This window comes from Triticum urartu, chromosome 7A (genome assembly GCF_056163025.1).
Source record: "Triticum urartu cultivar PI428250 chromosome 7A, HENAU_Tu73, whole genome shotgun sequence".
In the NCBI taxonomy this organism is placed as follows: Eukaryota; Viridiplantae; Streptophyta; class Magnoliopsida; order Poales; family Poaceae; genus Triticum; species Triticum urartu.
Genome location: NC_141879.1, coordinates 336,460,104 through 336,473,907, shown reverse-complemented (window position 1 = coordinate 336,473,907; position 13,804 = coordinate 336,460,104). Strand labels below are relative to the sequence as shown.

Here is a 13,804-nt window from a genome sequence, read left to right as displayed (position 1 = left end):
TTCACCTCTGCCACCTGAGGCCGTTCACCACCACCAGTCCCCGTCCAAGGCCGCCCCGATGACCCATGCGTTAACGCCCCTATCAACCCCGTGGAATTTTGTTTCTCTCAGCTTCAAAAATAGGTTCATTTCAAAACTTTGAACACCCAGAACGTTCATTTCAGAACTTCAATGTCTCTAGGAATGTTACTACTGAATTGTTTCAGTATGAGTTCATTTTGAATCCATGTGCCATTTTGCTATCTTTTAAAGTTGTTTATTGTAATGCAGAAAAAAATTTGTAATACCAAAAAACAAACCCTAGCAAAAAGTTCATGCTTAGATTGTACGTTCATACATAGAAACTTAACAAGTTCAGGGAAAAAATTCAAAATAAAAACATGTTGACTAAACATTGCTAACAATTTAGTTGTCCATACCGAAGCCTTGATCTTTTATTTTATCAAAATAGAGGGCTATAAGATGTTGGCTGACATTTCCCTTCCAAGTCCAATTACAGTATGATAAGATTTGTAGATGCACAATAGAGTTTGTAGACTGCCATGTTAAACAATGTCAATAGGTTGGACATACCCCTCTTTTGTGAATAGAGGTGCCTCTTTTGTCAATTAATTTAAGGTGCTTCGCTACTACAATTTTGGTGCATAGGCAACAAGCCGCAAGGGAAAAAGAAGAGCATGATTGACATCGGTAGTCAAAATGAGCTTTGGACATCAGGTAGCTGCAAAACACATGTTGGTTTTACTTTGTGCTGGCGCGTTCCCCTTCTTGCGTGTTGATCATTATCGGCTTTTGAGTGAATAGTCGTGCCTTGTTCAGTCCCTTGGCACATATATATAGTTTCTCTAGTTGTGGTGCTTACCAAATGTTTGAGATAATGCATAGGACGTGTGATACCTAACCACTTCAGAAAATCTAGAGCAAAAAAGAATTGTAAACTTGTTGTATAAGATTATAAACTTATTTGCTCTAGTCGCCATTCCCTCCGGCGGCGCGGCTCCTCCACCCTCGTTGAAGTGCTCTAGACGTCATCCTGGAACAACAAGGACGACTTGGTAGTCACTGGGATTCCCTGCAGTGGCCAAATCGCGTTGTTCATGATCTCCGCCTCCATCAGCTCCACTTCACCGGAGCAATCAGTCCAGAGGAGGAGGTGTAGCCAGTCCACCTGATCACCGACGTCTTATTCGACCTCCAAAAAATTTCTTTTTGTTTTCTATTCTTCGTCACAGGTTCACTGCTATTACCTCGGTGCAAAAAGTGCCAAAAAAGATCAGTTCGGACTTACTAAATGTCCATATTGTACTCCCTCCGTAAACTAATATAAGAGCGTTTAGAATACTAAAATAGTGATATAAACGCTCTTACATTAGTTTACAGAGAGAGTACATAATATTTACACTGTCTTAAATTTCTGGAAAACAAGCTTCCATACAAAGATGCATGATGCAACAGAGATGGCATATCTGTTTTGCCATGACATGGGTACTAGCAATGCAACAACTTGTAGATGCATGCCTCTGAATGTTCCTAATGGGAGCCTCCTCATTCTTTGAATGTGTGTGTGTCCTCAATAGTATGGTCCTCCTCACCGGATGTTATGCAGTCTGCACCTTTTTAGTGCAAACTTTTAAAAAAGTTTCTTTTTGAACTTCTCATAATTAATATACATGAACTTGATTATCTTTTTGACATGTACTGATATCAGCTTCATTTGATTTTTGTGTGTGTGCTTGTAACACAATCAGTTCACATGTCGAGATACCATAAGTTCAAGTTCACTAGTATTTATAAATATTGGTTTCCAGTACTAGTATTTACAAATTTCTTATAATTTCCACGGGTCGGAGGTCGTATATATTTCTTATTTCTATTGCTACAAGAAGTGATCAAATGCTATAAGGTCGCATGTTATTCTCCAATTAGAAAAATATAAACAATGATGCTACAAGTTCAAGCTTTCCTATGTGTCCTAGCGTGTTCCCCGTTCCTCTTTCCATATAGCGTATTCTGAACATTAGATGCTTTCAAAAAATGTGTCGCGCAAGTTCAAGTATAATTGCTGCAGGAGTTTAAAAATCTGAACAGTTTAAGCTCAACCAGATTTCAAGTACTGTTTCCTTCATAAATTGTTTTTATGTTAGTTTGTTATTATGGACAGTACATGTGCAAATTATTGTGTAGTACATGTGTCCATTGATGTGTTTGAATCCCTTCAGTTCACTTTGATTCCTACAGGTGGTTCAACATGTCGAGCGGTAGCAGCGCTTGCTCCCAATGGTTTCCAGCACAAGGAGGATACAGGGATGCTACATTGTTGGAGGAGTAGTAGCTAGCTGAAGAAAAGGTATTGTCCTGTAGCTTTGGTCTTACCTAGTATGGATAACATTTTTATGGAAAACTTGCTATTTCCCTGGTACGCTAACATGATGTGTTGGAATATCAGTATCCGCACAGCCAGCGGCCTGCTCTGGCCATGCCGCACCACCACTGGCACGTCCACCATGGTTGCTGGCAGCCGTCCAATTTGAGCGCCGATGGGAGTCCTTTGCGTGCTTCAAGGATAGTCTCTCATATCAATCTCTCTCTTTGTTTGCTCCTGCTATTAAAATGTGTAGATGTGTTGCTTTGCTAATTGAGTAGTTAGGAAGATGTGAAAAGAACATGCTCTCTAGGTGTGTGACTATTCCTGTGAGCACAAATGTATTTAAATGTTTATTTTGTGCTTCAGCTTATGCTTTTTGGGCAGTACAAAGACATCTTCAAAAATAAGTACATATGCGGTCTTATAGAACTCTAATAGTTGTTGGATACTATTCCAAATGCCAATGATCATGCAAAACGGTTATTGCTAGAATCTAGATGATATCTAATGTAGTTACCATAGTTTCACCCTATTTTTATGGTTATAATTATTGTTGCATAAGTCTTTAAAAGAAATGTTCGGTAATCATTGCTTGTAGGTATTCATATGAACTTTAAAATAATGGCTTTTATTGTAGGAGGTTCAAAGATTGTCGTGGAGCAAGTTCAAGAGATTAGTTTGGTGAAAATGATGTGATCTTTTGGTCAGGATTTTGCATGATCCATAGCCATCAGGCGAGCAGTTCAAGGCCTACTACCGAGTCGTCCATCGTCTTCTACGCATGAGCTTGTTGTCTCTACACATCTAGCATCAGAGTATCTCCTCCCATTGCCGCACACACATGCCCGCGGTCGAGCTTGTGTTGTTTGTGATTGCTGGTCATGAGTCTTACGTTGTCATTGGACAAATAATTTGTTCTATAACTCTGTACTGACGGGACCTTCAACATATATGGTGTTTAGAATTTGTTATGTAACTCTGTATTGTCGACCTTCAACATATATGGTGTTGTCAGTATTCTGATCTGTTGGCCAAAATGGTGAACATCTAAACATTAGTTTGATTTAATAAAACCAAGAGATTCTACTTTCGGTAAATAGCTGAACCTGGGTGCAACAAAGTTCTACCATTAGACATGGGGATTATCAGTTCATGTGTACTATTTTTTTGTCAGTTTGTGTGTTTTTTGTTTGTCAGGCTGTGTGCAAGTTTGCTTGTAACCGGTTCATGTGTATGTGTGTTGGTAACCATAGTTGTTGCTGCTAGGTACCTATCTGACAGTTGTGTTACTACAGCTGTTGTATGTAACTAGCCCCTCTATTAGGTGAATCTCCTATTTTCTAGATCCCGCATTGTAAAACACAACAAGTTCACAACTAAAAAAATGAAGTTCAACACGATGTCCCAGATAAGTTTTGAGAAAATGCTCAAACAAAAAGAAACCCTATGAAAATGTAAATGGTAAAAGTTTAATTCGTAAAACCAGAGAAGGCCAGAACATATTGCAAAAAAATGTCGAGTTAAAAAACAGAAACACACAAAACATTTTATTATTTAAAAATATGATTCAATTCAATGATATAAATCATGCAAGTTCAGGATTATGTACCGTGAACCATAAGTTACGAGGAAAACCATACAGAAAAAACAGAGTAAAGTCTAGTCTGTGAAAACATGCTTAGTACAAATCCATATGGAGATCCGTTCAAATACTATTTTTTGGAATCTTTCTAAACTACTCAATGAAAAATATATCAGTACAAACGCACATGTAGATCCGTACAAGTACTCTGTTTTTTCTAATGGAAAAATAGCACCACGTGTCTCACCGTATTCCAAATTACTCTTCAACGGTTACGAATTTGAGAAAACGTTCAACACGACTAAGTTTTCCATTTTCGATAGCTTTCCAATGGTATATTATTTGCCCGATTTCGACAAACTTTAAAAAAAATCGCGTTCAAAATCAAATTTAACCGTATTCAAATTCGTTTTTAAGCCGTAAGGAATTAGAAAACATTTCAATATGAAAAAGTTGCGCATTTTCCATAGCATTCCAACGCCGTATCATTTGCGTCAATTCGACAAACCATTTGCGAAAAAACATGAAAATACATTTCGCCTAGAATTTCACCGTTTTCAAATTACTTTTAAATTGTATAGAATTTGAAAAAACAATAGATATATGGAAGATGGGATTTTTACCAGCTTTCCAACGCCATCTTATTTGCTCAATTCTAACAGACTGTTTGAAAATTGAGTCCAAAATATGATTCTCGTTTTCGGTTTTGAAAAAAAAATGGTTTTTTCAAAACTGCTCTTAAACCATGATGATTTTGTGAAAAAATCCTATATATTTATAATGTAGATGTCAAGAGCTTTCCAACGATATATTACACGCCCCATTCCGACGAGAAGACGATCAGTTCAACAAGATGAAAATCATCAGTACAACAAGATGGGAGAGGGTGATCCATCCAAAGTGTAATTCCGTGACGTTGACGTTCAAGTTCTAGAACTGATCCGTACAAACAAAAACGGTGGTCCATTCTACAAAGGAAAAATGGTTTAATTAAAAATATTGATTAGTACAAGTTAAAAACGGTGGTCCGTTCGGAATAAAAGAAATGACATAAATTCAAATTATAAAAGTTCAAGCAAAAAGAAACACCATGCAATTCAAATGGTAAAAGTACAAGTCACAAAATAAGAGAAGTCCAGAATATCATTGTAAAAAATGTTTAGTTCGAAAAAATGAATAAAAACATTTTCTTGTTGGAAAAATATCATTCAGTTCGATGAGACAAACCATGCAAGTACAGGGGCGATGATACGATAACATTCAGTTCAACAATATAAATCATGCAAATTCAGGGCTAGGATACAGTAAACCGTTGAAAATTTACGAGAAAAATATTACCCAAAAAATGGAGCAAAGTCTAGTTAGTGAAAAATACCTTTTTCGGAACCATTTAAATTTACTCTACAAAAAATAGCTCAATACAAATATACACATATATCAGTACGACTACTCTGTTTTTCAAACGAGAAAACAGCAGGATCCGTCATGCCGTATTCAAGATTACTCTTAAACGGTTGCGAAGTAGAGAAAACGTCCAACATGACTAACTTTCGCATTTTCGATAGCTATCTAACAGTATATTATTTGCCTCATTTCGACAAACTTTTTTAAAAAACCGCGTTCAAAACCAATTTGAATCGTATTTGAATTCGTACTTAAACTGTAAGGAATTAGAAAAAACTTTCTATACGCAAAAGTTGCGCATTTTCCATAGCTTTCCAACGCCGTATCATTTGCGTCAATCCGACAAACCGTTTGCAAAAAACAGTGAAAAAACGTTTTGCCCGGAAGTTCACCATTTTTCAAATTACTTTTAAATCATATAGAATTTGAAAAAATAGTAGATATATGGAAGATGCGGATTTTCACAAGCTTTCTAACACCATCTCATTTGCTCAATTCCGACAAACCGTTTGAAAATTAAGTCCAAAATACAATTCGCATTTTCGGTTTTGAAAATAATGGTTTTTCAAAACTGCTCTTAAATCATAATTTTTTTGCAAAAATAAATTATAAGATTGTAATGTGGATGTCAAGAGGTTTCCAACGATATATTACACGCCCCGTTTCGACAAAAAAAATGCAAAAAATTTTGAACTAAAGAAGATGATTTTTAACAGCAAGAGAAAGCATGAGTTCAACCGCTCGAATGTCATCAGTTCAACCGCTTAAATTCATCAGTTCAAGTAGTGTAACAGAATAGCCCAGATGTGTGTGTGTGTGCCTATTCGTCACCCTGAGTGAGGAATAGTTATTCTTCACCCCCTCTATTTTACCATCAATGCATCGTAATTTTACGTTTCGTAAGTTTTGTCTTATTTTCGACGCAAAAAAAGACCGTAATAAAATATATAATCATCGTAAAAAATATTTTTATGTTATGTAAAATTACAAACGTAAAAACATAGTCTAAAATACACATAAACTGCAAAAAATTCTTGTCCTATGACATATATTTTTATTTTCTTATGTCAAATTTTACGTAGTGAATCAATAGGAATGTAACTATTTGAATTCGAAAAGTAATTTAATTATGAAATGATCGTAATATTACCTCGGGTGAAGAATAACTATTCCTCACCCAGGGTGACGAATAGCGTGACCAATATTAGCTGAATAACTATTCTGATAACACTTCCGCATTGCACGCTCAACGCAAGTGCATGTCATTGTTTGACCAAGTGTGCTGCAGTACTCAGGCGAGTGAACTTCTCGTCGCAAAAAAACTGCACGCTTTGTTTTTTCGGTACCTTTTTTGCTCTAATTTTTTAACCGTTTGTCGGAATGAGGCGTGTAATATACCATTGAAAAGCTATGAATTAGGCGCTACTTTGCCATGTTGAACACTTTTCAACATTCCTCATGGTTTAAGAGCAGTTTTGAAAATGGTGCGGTGTATGACGTGTGGCAGCGAGCGTTTTTTCGCGTTTTTTTCTAAACCGCTCGTCGGATTGAGGCAAATGATACATCGTTGAAAAGATATCATCGAGGCGCATCTTTTTCATATGTATTATTTTCTCTAATTCTTTATGGTTTAAGAGCAGTTTCAAATTTACTAAATCGCGGAACTCTGTTTTTTTAAAAAATTCAAATTTTTGGTACTGTTTTCACTCTAGTTTTTGAACCAATTGTCGAAATGAGGTGTTTGATACGCTGTTGGAAGGCTACATACGAGGCGCAACTTTCCTATGTTGAAACGTTTTTGAGATTCCTTATGGTTTTAAGTTAATTTTGAAAATCGTGCGATAAACGACGAGTGGCAGCTGCCGTTTTTCGTAATATTTTTCAAACCGCTCGGCGGAATGATGCAAATGATACATCATCGGAAAGATATCGACGAGGCGCAACTTTTTCATGTAGAACACGCTCTCTAATTCCTTACAGTTTAAGAGCAGTTTTAAAATTACTAAAATGTGGATACTCTGTTTTTTGAGACACCAAAACCGCGTGTGTACTGCATCAGACAAAAGAACGCACTGCTTCGGACATAAAACCACACTGCATCAGATAGTCAAGCGAACTTCATGATTTGTCTTGTCGGGCGTAAATTTTCTCAGATGAACTTTTTGTGAGTTTTTGTTATCATTTTTTATGAAATACAGAAGAACGCACTGCTTCGGACGGAAAACGGCACTGCATCAGAGAGTCAAGCGAACTTCATGATTTTCTTGTCAGGCTTAAATTTTCTTAGATGAGCTTTTGTGAGTTTTTGTTATCATTTTTATGAAATACAAAAGAACGCACTGCTTCGGACGGAAAACTGCACTTCATCAGAGAGTCAAGCGAACTTCATGATTTTCTTGTCAGGCTTAAATTTTCTCAAATGAGCTTTTGTAAGTTTTTGTTGTCATTTTTTTTATGAACGACAAAAGAACGCACTTCTTCAGATGGAAAACCACACTTCAACAGACAGTCAAGTGAACTTCATGATTTTTTTTGTTCGATGTAAATTTTCTCGAACGAGTTTTTGTTTTTTAAAAAAAAAATTATGGACGAGAGTAGACCGCAAAGACGAGTGCAAATGAACCTCGACATACATGGAAGTGAACAACATTACTATTTTTTGTTTAGCTAATTTTTTCACACTTCAACGCTTTGTGCTACTGAACATCATAACTCTCAAAAGTGAACCACATCCGAGGACCAAACGCATTGCATGTGTTGATGTAATCAATTGATTTTTTAAAAACACACGAAACAAATTGCACTTCATACATAGGGTTATGAGTTGCTACACAAATTGAAGTGAATTACTTTTTCCAATCGTCCCATAAACAAAACAAATTGCATCAGAGAAAGAAGTGAACCTCCCGTGGGGATTTCTTTCTCTTTTTTTACAAATTGAACCACCAAGGGGCTGCACTTTTTCCCACTGTTTTTTGTGTGTGATTGTTCTGAGCTGCGTGGGATGAATGTAGTGTACTGCATGTGCCTAAAATTTCTATTACATATCGAACAAACCAGAAGCATCATTACAAATAAACTTCACTTTTTACATAGCGAGCGAACCACAAACAACTGGGCCGCTAGTGTTCATCGAGTGCACTTCCTTTTCTACTAACACCCTCAGGATCTTCCTCCCATTTGGATAATTGCGGCCTGCAAAGAATAAAAAGTGAACCTCGTCCATAGTTGTTTTTATACAAACAGAATAACCACACACCCCACAATGAATTGCAGCGATTTTCATCAAGTTGCTACTTTTTTTTCTTTTTCTAAAATGAGGTTCACCGCGGACGCGGACGAAGCGAGCTGCACTCAAATGAAAGGGGGTCCAAATAAAAATCCAAGCTCTGCAAAACAGCAGAAACAGTCCTGCAAACAACTGCTGCCAAAACTGCACGTCGACGGGCCGCGAGCTGCCCCCGCTATAGATGTAGGCTGCAACATACTCCGGCCGTGTGGACTACACCGCGGATGATGGCGCAAAAGGTGGAGGACTTGCAGTGCGGGCAGGTGTGCACTGCACACGGTAGAGGAGGGCGGGATGGTGTTGAACTCTGGTAGCCAGATAGCGGCGACGCGCAGACGAGTCCCAGATCGGGCCTGGAGTCCCGTTGCTACTCGAGGGACAGGGGTCACGGTGATAGAGAGGAGAGAGTAGCAGGTGGAAAGGGGTCACGGTGGAGCTGTTGCTCACCTGACAAACAACGACTTCAAGGACGTCGGATGCGTGGGTCAGGGCGAGCTCTAGGGAGATGAAGTCGAGGAGTCGTCTCGGGGCACGCTGCTTGTCAGAGAGGAGACTGAGAAGGGGGAAGCCCATGGGAGGCCGCCGGCCATCCCCGGATCTGAGCGGGGCCACGACGAGGACCCAGCCCGATGCTCTATCGGAGAGGAGCTGGAGGGAGGAGCCCGTCGTCAGGTCCAGATCAAGGCAGTAGGCATGTGGTGGAGGAAGAACATGTTGTGTGGGGGCCGGATCCGGTGTCATGGCAGGTCGGCGGCGCACGGGAGGCGGTCGTGGCTTCCGGTAGCGTTGGAGCAAGTTTGGGGGCGCGGGGGGCAGATGAAGGATGAGAGGGGTGCCAGGGGGCGCGGTCGCTCGGGATCTAGCGCCCGAGCCACGCCGGAGCGACGTGCTTGTGGGGATGGGGACGGAGGGTGGTCGCGCATAGGTGTGGGTTGCGGTCGGGAGAGGTGGGTGGGGGCTCGACAGGGGAAGAAGGTGGGTTTGGTGGGATCGGGGTGGGTGCCTGGGGTGGGTATTTACAGTTCAGTGGGGTTCTGGCACGCGCGTGCTAGTTCGGGGTATTCCGATGGCGTGTTAGCGGAATAAGAAATATATACTTAAGAGATTCATCTCATTAACCTATTTATCTAAACATGCAACCTATTCACGTCATTCAATAGGTCCTACATGTACAAATGTTTTCCTCCTCTCTGTAACCTTCCATTAGTAATTTCAACCATGCTGCATGACACGAATTGTAAGTCGAAGACGAACAGAGGGCCTTTCCGCATTCCATCGTCCATCCACTATCCATAGGCCCCTTCGTCTCTCACCTGGGCCCTGTGCTCCATATAACTGACGTGATCTCGACCGTCTCTTTCAAGTATCCCATCGAGCCCTCTCTCCATTGAAAAAAATGAAAACCAATCCTTTCCATGAGGTTGTGGCGGTGATCTCTGCAGGAGGGCGCTCCCCTCGCTTTGAATATCCTACAACCTGCATCCGGTGACTCTTCTGCTCGGGCAGGAACGCAAGTCCGCCTCGCCTCTGACTCCTAGCTCCAGCACGACCACTGATCCGCCTCACCTCCGACGACTGTCAGGCTTCGGCACGAGCACGACTGCCTGTCGGCCTTGCCTCCGGGGGCTCCCCTGGATTCTCTTGGCCTACGGTCCCATTGCCAATGGGCATCGCCTATGGCGTTGACTTGAATTTCGTCCTCCCCTCTACTGTCTCCGTTCCGGCGCACCTGGGAAGGTTAGTTCCTCCAAGATTCCCAAGCTGGACCTCTTTTTGGTAGGGAAGAGAACGACTTGCCTGTGAATACTCACAAAATTTTCGACAGGGAAAAGAACGACATGCCTGGGAACTTTCCTAAATTTTAATCCGCAAACTTGCAGTTCAGCGTTCAAGCTAATGTGGATGAAGGTGGAGGATATTGTGTTGTTTTTGCCTCAATCGGCGTTGACACAGTACGCCCCAGCCCTCAGTGACTGCCGCTGTTGCGTGTGAAGAGGCAGGCTCACCCTCAAGAAGGCACCTCTATGGACTGACACTCAAGTGCCCACACTACTTTACTGAATCACAGTTGATGTAAGCATGTACACTACTTATTGACCTTACTTGAAATCACTCGCATCAATCTGGGTGCAGGGCAGATGTCTTTTTTATATGTGAGTTTTCTTTACTCCAATTATTTCATATGTGCACCCCACGTAATTATGCAAATCAGGCAAGGCCATCGACGATTGATGCTTATACTGCCGACCTCCATGCTTTGAGTTTTGATAAGTTAGCAATGGCCTATTATGTTGTATACAAATTTATCTGAACGCCATTTATTAAAGTCTGCTTGAGTTCCTATCAAGTATTGAAGAAATGTCTCAACTCTCTGACATAATTTCAGAACGCGACGATTTTACTCCCTTCTGTTCACCTGACTCCCGTACCGCAAACCAAACGAACTACGTAGCCACATAGGCAACAGGTGAAAACACCCCACCTCCCACCTTCTTCCTCCCCGTGCAACCCACCCCCACTGCGTAGCGCCCCCTCCATCTACACCTCACCTCCCCCCGCCCTACCTGCATCCAACCCCGGGCGGTGCCCCGCCGCGCCCACCCCCACCCCCACCCCCACCTTTCTCCCCGGCGGCGCGCTGCCACGCCTCAACTCCATCCACCTTTCTCCCCCACCGTGCCCACCCCACCTCCTTGCGGCCCACCACTGCTGCTGCACGCCTCCTGCACAACCACGCCCCGATGTGCCGCCTCCTGCTACCTCCGTCCTCCTTTCCGTATTCAGCCGAGCAGGGCCCCAGCAACCACCACCCCCGCCCAGATCCGTCAGGCGCGCGCCGGAGGTGCCGAGCCGCGGCCGGATCCATGGAGTCGACCCCGAATCCCATCGTCCTCAAGACACGACTGCATCGGGGCCGCATCTTCCATAGGATCCAGAATCTCCCACTTTCCTCTTTCCCGGCTCGTTGCAGTTTAGTGGTTGCACGCTGCGGCGCCGATGCCTGCCCTGTACGCGGCTAGCTCTACACCCTCTTCTTCAACCTACGGGTGGTACTACCACCGTGGGCGTGGGTGCCTAGCCTGCTGCCCCGCATCGGCGCCTCTACGTGCATCTCCGGCCGTCCAACCTCGCGCCTCGACGGCCTCCTACAAGCACGGCTATGTCGACCGCGGAGTTCAGCTGGGCGCTGCAGCTCTCCCTCCTCACCCATGTAGTTCGCCGTCGATGCCCCCTCCACACTGTTGTTCATTTTGGTGGCTATCGACTCTGTCTACAACACAGTGCAATACGTCCAGCAGTGCAGCTCACTTCGTCCGGTGTTTTTTTGTTCAAATGCAGGCCACTTCGTCCACATCGTCAGTGCTTTCGACAGACCACCTGCAGTTCGCCCCCTCCCCTTGGCGGCCCAGCGGCCGCCACGAGCCGGTGACACCCTGCATGCTGCAGTTCTTTTTGGGTTGATGTTGAATTAATCGGTGCTGAAGGCCCGTGCAGTCTGTTGTGGCGCAAGCATGCAGTACGGGCGGCGGCGAGGTAGCTCGTGTAGTTCCTGTACGCGGCGCGTGCGGTTTGTTTGCAGCCCATGTGCACGATGCATGCAGGTCGTGTGTGTGTGTGTGTGTGTCGACGTTCAGTTCGCCGGGAAACTACAGAAGAAAAAGGATCATTTTTTTAAGTTCACTTTCTTCTTGAATGTGTTAGAGAGAAAATGTAAAAAATTATAAAAAAGATGTAGTCCGTTGGTGTAGTGCTTGCAGCTCGCGCGGTTCGTCTGTGAAGTTTTTAGGTATTTTTTATTTGTAAAAAGGTGTCTGGTTAATTTTGTGCTGGTTGGTGCTTCACTTAATGGAGAAAAGAGGAAAAATAATTCCCATCAGAACAAAAACATTAGAGGCACTAACTTGGTAAACAGAAAAAGTGTCTGGTATGTAAATTTTTGAAGCTCACTTTGTAATCTCATGCAGTTTGCTATAAAAACCTTCGTGGTTCATTTGGTAAACAGAAAACAAAAACATCTAAAAAAGCTCGCTTCTATTAGATGTAGTTCACTCGCTCAGGCCATGCGGGCGCTTCACTTTTGGTAGTGTCGCGGCCCGTTTACGGTAGTCTCGAGGTTCACTTTTTATAGGATTGTGGTTCACCAACACTTGACACATGAAGTATACTCCACCTCGTTTGGGAAAATTTACGCCCCGCAAAAAAAAATCATGCAGTGCACTTGCCCGTCTGATGAAGTGCGGGTTTTAGTCTAAAGAAGTGTGGTTTGGTACCTTGTTTGGGAAAATTTACGTCCCACAAAAAAGAAATCATGCAGTGCACTTGCCCGTCTGGTGAAGTGCGGGTTTTAGTCTAAAGAAGTGTGGTTTGCTACCTCGTTTGGGAAAATTTGTCCCACAAAAAAGAAATGATGCAGTGCACTTGTCCGTCTGATGAAGTGCTGCTTTTAGTCGAAAGCAGTGTGTTTTGTTGTCTGATGCAGTACAAACGACGATTTTGGTGTCGCGAAAAAACGGAGTGTCCGCATTTTGGTAAATTCGAAATTCCTCTTAAATCGTAAAGAATTAGAGAGAGTGTTCTACATGAAAAAGTTGCGCCTCATCGATATCTTTCCAACGACGTATCGTTTGATTCATTCCGACCAGCGGTTTGTAAAAAATTCGTGAAAAACGGCTGCTGTCATTCGTCGTCTGCCGCACGATTTTCGAAATTAACTTAAAACCGTAAGAAATCTCAAAAACATTTCAACATATGGAAGTTGCGCCTTGTCCATAGCTTTTGAACGGTATATTACACGCCTCGTTTCGACAAACGGTTAAAAAACTAGAGTAAAAACAGTACCAAATTTTTTAAAAAATTGGAAAAACAGAATTCCGCGATTTAGTAAATTTGAAACCGCTCTTAAACCATAACGAATTAGAGAAAATAATATATATGAAAAGGATGCGCCTCGACGATATCTTTCCAACGGTGTATCATTTGATTCATTTTGACGAGCAGTTTAGAAAAAAATGCAAAAAAACGCTCATTGCCACTCGTCATGAGCCACATCATTTTTGAAACTCCTCTTAAAATATGATGAATCTCGAAATGTGTTCAACATGGCGAAGTTGCGCCTAATACATAGCTTCTCAACGGTATATTACACATGTCGTTCCAATAAACA

General features: G+C 42.1%; 2 long non-coding RNA genes across 2 annotated transcripts; one reads left to right on the top strand and one right to left on the bottom strand.

The window, feature by feature from the left end:
• Positions 1-8,187: 8,187 nt before the first annotated feature.
• LOC125520246 (uncharacterized) lies at positions 8,188-9,636 on the bottom strand. Its single transcript, XR_007288577.2, has 2 exons — positions 9,088-9,636; positions 8,188-8,546 (listed from the first exon to the last, which is right to left on the bottom strand). It is a non-coding gene; the product is annotated as an uncharacterized LOC125520246 (long non-coding RNA).
• Positions 9,637-11,713: 2,077 nt separating this feature from the next.
• Positions 11,714-12,653, top strand: LOC125522638 (uncharacterized). Its single transcript, XR_007289865.2, has 2 exons — positions 11,714-11,851; positions 11,980-12,653. It is a non-coding gene; the product is annotated as an uncharacterized LOC125522638 (long non-coding RNA).
• The last annotated feature ends 1,151 nt before the right edge of the window (positions 12,654-13,804 follow it).